Raw genomic sequence first — 7,716 nt, 5'->3', positions numbered from 1 at the left:
AAAATAATTTTAATATATTAATATATTATACAGCTCTGTAATTAGATATTGTTTGCTTTTTATATTACATATATTACATTACTTTAATTATTATTATATTAAATATATTAATATAATATTAATTTATATATTTTATTTATATGATATTGCTATTATAATGTGATATCATTATACCAATATAATAATTGCTATAATTAATTATATCAATATAATATTTGCTTTATCATGACCTTATTATATTATACTATATTATACTATATTATACTATATTATACTATATTATACTATACTATATTATACTATACTATATTATGTTATATTATATTATATTATATATTACATCACATTACATGTATAATGTATTATTAATGCAATTATAGATCTATTACAATACATGCTATAATATATATAATATATAAGAAAATAAATATAAGTGATACATTTTTTACATTTACACTTATATTCATATTTATCTGTTTACAGTTCTAAATCATGCAGTTTATATTTTTATATTTTATAGTTTTAATAAAAGATAATTCTCTATATTTTTAGAGATATAATTATATAAAATATAAAACATAATTCTATATATTTTATGTATTTGTTGCTACAACTTCTATATTTCATGCATTGCACAAAATCCTGGCAAATCCCACTCCCAATCCATCCCCGAGCCGCCCCCACCCCTCCATCCATTTCCAGATTCTCCATTAAATCCCTCATTCCCAAGGACACTCTCGGATCCATCGACCACTGAGAACCTCCAACCCCACGGATAAATCCCGGAAAATCCTCCAAGACTTCCCAGCTCCTGGGCAAAAAACTGAGTTCCAAAAATCCCCAAATTTAATGGGATTGAAATGGGAAATTCCTGGTTTTCCCCTCCTGTTGGAGAAACTCCATCCATGGTCCTGCGGCAACACCTCCTGTTGGTTTCCAGAAAACCCAAATTTGATGGGATTTAATTGAAAATTCCTCTGTTTTGCCAACTGAGTTTCCATCCATCATCCTGTGCCAGCAATTCCTCAATGCATGGGATCATTGACTTCCAAAAATCTCCAATTTCATGGGATTTCAATGGAAAATTCCTCTATTTCTCCACAGCTGTGGGAGAGGTTCCATCCTGGATCCCACAGCGTCATCGACTCCTCCATGAACGAGATTGTTGACTTCCAAAACCCAAAAGTCGAACAGGATTAAAGTTGAAAATTCTTGTGTTCTTCCACAGAGGATCCATCCTCGATCCTTTGGTGACAACTCCTCAATGAGCGGAATCTTTGACTCCCAAAATCCCAAATTTAGTGGGATTGAAATGGGAAATTCCTGGTTTTCCACTCCTGTTGGAGAAGCTCCATCCATGATCCCGTGGTGACAACTCCTCAATGAGCGGAATCTTTGACTCCCAAAATCCCAAATTTAATGGGATTGAAATGGGAAATTCCTGGTTTTCCACTCCTGTTGGAGAAGCTCCATCCATGATCCTGTGGTGACAACTCCTCAATGAACGGAATCCTTGACTCCCAAAACCCCAAATTTAATGGGATTGAAATGGGAAATTCTGGTTTTCCACTCCTGTCGGAGAAACTCCATCCATGGTCCTGCGGCAGCACCTCCTGTTGGTTTCCAGAAAACCCAAATTTGATGGGATTTAATTGAAAATTCCTCTGTTTTGCCAACTGAGTTTCCATCCATCATCCTGTGCCAGCAATTCCTCAATGCATGGGATCATTGACTTCCAAAAATCTCCAATTTCATGGGATTTCAATGGAAAATTCCTCTATTTCTCCACAGCTGTGGGAGAGGTTCCATCCTGGATCCCACAGCGTCATCGACTCCTCCATGAACGAGATTGTTGACTTCCAAAACCCAAAAGTCGAACAGGATTAAAGTTGAAAATTCTTGTGTTCATCCACAGAGGATCCATCCTTGATCCCGTGGTGACAACTCCTCGAGGAACGGGATCCTTGACTCCCAAAACCCCAAATTTAATGGGATTGAAATGGAAATTCCTGTTTATCCAGAGAAGTTCTATCCATCATCCTGTGGTGACAACTCCTCGAGGAACGAATCTTTGACTCCTAAAAACCCAAATTCAATGGGTTTGAAATGGAAAATTTCTCTGTTGTTCCACTGATGTTCCATCCATGATCCCGTGGTGACAACTCCTCAATGAACAGGATCCTTGACTCCCAAAACCCCAAATTTAATGGGATTGAAATGGGAATTCCTGTTTTTCCACAGAAGTTCCATCCATGGTGACACCTCCTCGATAAACGGAATCTTTGACTCCTAAAAACCCAAATTCGATGGGTGTTGAAATGGAAAATTTCTCTGTTGTTCCTCTGATGTTCCATCCATGATCCCGTGGTGACAACTCCTCAATGAACGGGATCTTTGACTCCCCAAACCCCCAAATTTACCAGAATTTAATCACAAATTCCTGTTTCTCCCCAGCCATGGGCGAAGCTCCATCCGTGATCCTGTGGTGACATCTCCTCGATGAACGCAATCCTTGACTCTCAAAACCCCAAATTTAACGGGATTTCTATTGTTCCATCCATGGTGACACCGCCTCAATGAAGGGAATCTTTGACTCCCAAAACACCCAAATTTAACAGGGTTAAAATGGAAATGCCTCTGTTGTTCCACAGAGGTTCCATCTCTGATCCTGTGGTGACGCCTCCTTGATGAACGGAATCCTTGACTCCCAAAACCCAAATTCAACGGGACTGAAATGGGAATTTCTGTTTTTTTTCCACAGAGGTTCCATCCATGGTGACACCTCCTAGATGAACAAGTCCTTGACTCCCGAAATCCCAAATTTAACGCGATTTCAATGAAAATCCCTCTGTTTCTCCCCAGCCATGGGCGAATCTCCATCTGTGATCCCATGGTGACATCTCCATCATGAACCGAATCCTTGACTCCCAACCCCCAAATTTACCAGAATTTAATCACAAATTCCTGTTTCTCCACAGCCATGGGTAAATCTCCATCGGTGATCCTGCAGTGACACCTCCTTGATGAACGCAATCCTTGACTCCCAAAACACCAAATTTACCAGAATTTAATCACAAATCCCTGTTTGTCCCCAGCCATGGGTGAATCTCCATCCGTGATCCCATGGTGACATCTCCATCATGAACCGAATCCTTGACTCCCAAAACCCAAATTTAACGGGATTTAATTGGAAATCCCTGTTTGTCCCCAGCCATGGGTGAATCTCCATCCGTGATCCTGTGGTGACATCTCCTCTATGAACGCAATCCTTGACTCCCAAAACCCAAAATTAACGGGATTAACATGGAAATTCCTATTTTTCCACAGAGGTTCCATCCATGATCCTGTGGCAGTGACTCCTCAATGAACGCAATCCTTGACTCCCAACCCCCAAATTTAACGCGATTTCAACGAAAATCCCTTTGTTTGTCCCCCAGCCATGGGTGAACCTCCATCGCTGATCCTGTGGTGACACCTCCTCGATGAACGCAATCCTTGACTCCCAACCCCCAAATGTAATGAAATCCCTCTGTTTCTCCGCAGCCATGGGCGAATCTCCGTCGCTGATCCTGCGTGGCCGCGCCGGCCGCGCCCTGGGGCTGTCGTGCCGCTCCTCGGGCTGGTTCCCGCGGCCGCGGCTGCTGTGGCTGGACGGGCGCGGCCGCGTCCGCCCGGAGCCCTCGGCCGTCACCGCGACCGCCACGACCCCCGGGGGGCTCTTCGGCGTCGAGGGCTCGGTGCGGGTCCCGCCGGGGGCGGAGCTGGAGATCGCCTGCCTGGTCCTCAACCCGCGGCTCAACGGATCCCGCGGCGCCCGGCTGTGCCTGCATGGTGGGCACGGGCACGGGAACCTGGGGGTTATCCATGGGCCTGCACGGTGGGCACAGGAACCTGGGGGTTATCCATGGGCCTGCACGGTGGGCACGGGCACGGGAACATGGGGGTTATCCATGGGCCTGCACGGTGGGCATGGGAACCTGGGGGTTATCCATGGGCCTGCACGGTGGGCACGGGAACCCACCCGGGATCCCGGGGGTTATCACGGTGGGCACGGGCACGGGAACCCGCCCGGGGTCTGGGGGTATCACGGTGGGCATGGGCACGGGCACCCGCAAATTCCCCATTGGAACTTTGATCGATTATTGGGGCAAAAGGGCCCGGGGTCTTCGGTTTTGTTGGTTCTCGGTTATGGGGCTGTAAATTTGTTCTTAAAATGAAATTTTAATGGAATTTAATTCTTAAAATTAATTACAATGTTAATGTAATTTGATTTCAGCAATTAAATTGAAATTTTGATTTTAATTTTATTTCGTCTAGGTTTTCAATTTAATTTAATTTATTTCAATTTAATTTAATTTATTTCAATTTAATTTAATTTAATTCAATTTAATTTTATTCAGTTCAATTGAATTTAATTCAATTCAATTCAATTTAATTTTTATTTCTTTTAATTTTTATTTCTTTTAATTTAATTTAATTTAATTTAATTCAATGTAATTTAAGACAATTTAATTTAATTCAATTTAATTTTATTTCATTTAATTTTTCAATTTAATTTAATTTAGTTTAATTTATTTAGTTGAATTGAATTGAATTAAATTCAACTAAATTTATTTTAATTTTACTCAATTGAATATAATTAATTTAATTTAGTTCAATTCAATTTAATTCAATTCAAAATTTTATTCAATTGAATTAAATTTAATTCAATTTTATTGATTCAATTATATTAATTATGAATTATTATTTATTAATAGGTATTAAATTAAAAATTTTATTTATTAATTGTTTATTATAAGATATTAGTTATTATTAATTATCCATTATTAGTTATTAATAAATAATCATACCAAATTGTTAATTGTTAATTGTTAATTGTTAATTGTTAACTGTTGATTCCTTGTTTCCCAGAGGCGTTCCTGCCGTCCGTCTCTCTCTGGCTGCGGCTGTTTCCCGGCGCTTTTGTTCCTGATGCTGGCGCTGATTTCCGGCATTTTCTGTTTGCTCCAGAGTGAGTGGGGAAAAAAACCCCAAAATGGGGGACAGGAACCCCAAATCCTGCTGGGATTGGGGAAAAAAACCCCAAATCCTGCTGGGATCGGGGACAGGAACCCCAAATCCTGCTGGGATCGGGGACAGGAACCCCAAATCCTGCTGGGATCGGGGAAAAAAACCCCAAATCCTGCTGGGATCGGGGGACAGGAACCCCAAATCCTGCTGGGATCGGGGACAGGAACCCCAAAATCGGGGACAGGAACCCCAAATCCTGCTGGGATCAGGGAAAAAACCCCAAATCCTGCTGGGATCAGGGAAAAAACCCCCAAATCCTGCTGGGATCAGGGACAGGAACCCCAAATCCTGCTGGGATCAGGGACAGGAACCCCAAAATCGGGGAGAGGAACCCCAAATCCTGCTGGGATCAGGGACAGGAACCCCAAATCCTGCTGGGATCGGGGACAGGAACCCCAAAATCGGGGACAGGAACCCCAAATCCTGCTGGGATTGGGGGAAAAAACCCCAAATCCTGCTGGGATCAGGGAAAAAACCCCAAATCCTGCTGGGATCCGGGACAGGAACCCCAAATCCTGCTGGGATCAGGGACAGGAACCCCAAATCCTGCTGGGGATCAGGGACAGGAACCCCAAAATCGGGGACAGGAACCCCAAATCCTGCTGGGATCGGGGACAGGACCCCAAAATCGAGTACAGGAGCCCCAAATCCTGCTGGATTGGGGACAGGAACCCCAAATCCTGCTGGGATCGGGGACAGGACCCAAATCCTGCTGGGATCGGTGGACAGGAACCCCAAAATCGGGGACAGGAACCCCAAATCCGGCTGGGATCAGGGACAAAAATCCCAAATCCGCCAGAATTGGGGAAAAAAATCCCAAATCCTGCTGGGATCGGGGACAGGAACCCCAATTCCTGCTGGGATCAGGGACAAAAATCCCAAATCCGCCAGAATTGGGGAAAAAAATCCAAATCCTGCTGGGATCGGGGACAGGAACCCCAAATCCTGCTGGGATCAGCGACAGGAACCCCAAAATCGGGGACAGGACACCCCAAATCCTGCTGGGATCAGGGACAGGAACCCCAAATCCTGCTGGGATCAGGGACAGGAACCCCAAAATCGGGGACAGGAACCCCAAATCCTGCTGGGATCGGGGACAGGAACCCCAAATCCTGCTGGGATCGGGGACAGGAACCCCAAATCCGGCTGGGATCAGGGAAAAAACCCCAAATCCTGCTGGGATCAGGGACAAAAATCCCAAATCCGCCAGAATTGGGGAAAAAAATCCCAAAATCCTGCTGGGGATCGGGACAGGAACCCCAAATCCTGCTGGGATCAGGGACAGGAACCCCAAAATCGGGGACAGGAACCCCAAATCCGGCTGGGATCAGGACAAAAATCCCAAATCCGCCAGAATTGGGAAAAAAATCCCAAATCCTGCTGGGATCGGGGGAAAAAACCCAAATCCTGCTGGGATCAGGGACAAAAATCCCAAATCCGCCAGAATTGGGGAAAAAAATCCAAATCCTGCTGGGATCGGGGACAGGAACCCCAAATCCTGCTGGGATCGGGGACAGGAACCCAAAATCGGGGACAGGAACCCCAAATCCTGCTGGGATCAGGAAAAAACCCCAAATCCTGCTGGGATCGGGGACAGGAACCCCAAATCCTGCTGGGATCAGGGACAGGAACCCCAAATCCTGCTGGATCGGGGACAGGAACCCCAAATCCTGCTGGGATCCGGGACAGGAACCCCAAATCCTGCTGGGATCAGGGACAGGAACCCCAAATCCTGCTGGGATCGGGGACAGGAACCCCAAAATCGAGTACAAGGAGCCCCAAATCCTGCTGGGATTGGGGACAGGAACCCCAAATCCTGCTGGGATCGGGGACAGGAACCCCAAATCCTGCTGGGATCGGGGACAGGAACCCCAAAATCGGGGACAGGAACCCCAAATCCGGCTGGGATCAGGGACAAAAATCCCAAATCCGCCAGAATTGGGGAAAAAAATCCCAAATCCTGCTGGGATCGGGGAAAGGAACCCCAAATCCTGCTGGGATCAGGGGACAAAAATCCCAAATCCGCCAGAATTGGGGGAAAAAAAATCCAAAATCCTGCTGGGATCGGGGACAGGGAACCCCAAATCCTGCTGGGATCGGGGACAGGAACCCCAAATCCTGCTGGGATCAGGGACAGGAACCCAAAATCGGGGACAGGAACCCCAAATCCTGCTGGGATCGGGGACAGGAACCCCAAATCCTGCTGGGATCGGGGACAGGAACCCCAAATCCTGCTGGGATTGGGGACAGGAACCCCAAATCCTGCTGGGATCCGGGACAGGAACCCCAAAATTGGGGACAGGAACCCAAAATCCTGCTGGGATCAGGGACAAAAATCCCAAATCCGCCAGAATTGGGGAAAAAAATCCCAAATCCTGCTGGGATCGGGGACAGGAACCCCAAATCCTGCTGGGATCGGGGGACAGGAACCCCAAATCCTGCTGGGATCGGGGACAGGAACCCCAAAATCGGGGACAGGAACCCCAAATCCGGCTGGGATCAGGGACAAAAATCCCAAATCCGCCAGAATTGGGGAAAAAAAATCCCAAATCCTGCTGGGATCGGGGAAAAAACCCCAAATCCTGCTGGGATCAGGGACAAAAATCCCAAATCCGCCAGAATTGGGGAAAAAAATCCAAAATCCTG

This window comes from Melozone crissalis, unplaced genomic scaffold (assembly GCF_028551555.1).
Source record: "Melozone crissalis strain CALT ecotype California unplaced genomic scaffold, PUWL_Pcris_2 ptg000550l_1, whole genome shotgun sequence".
NCBI lineage: Eukaryota > Metazoa > Chordata > Aves > Passeriformes > Passerellidae > Melozone > Melozone crissalis.
The sequence above is the reverse complement of the archived record's forward strand: the minus strand, read 5'-3'. Positions refer to the sequence as shown.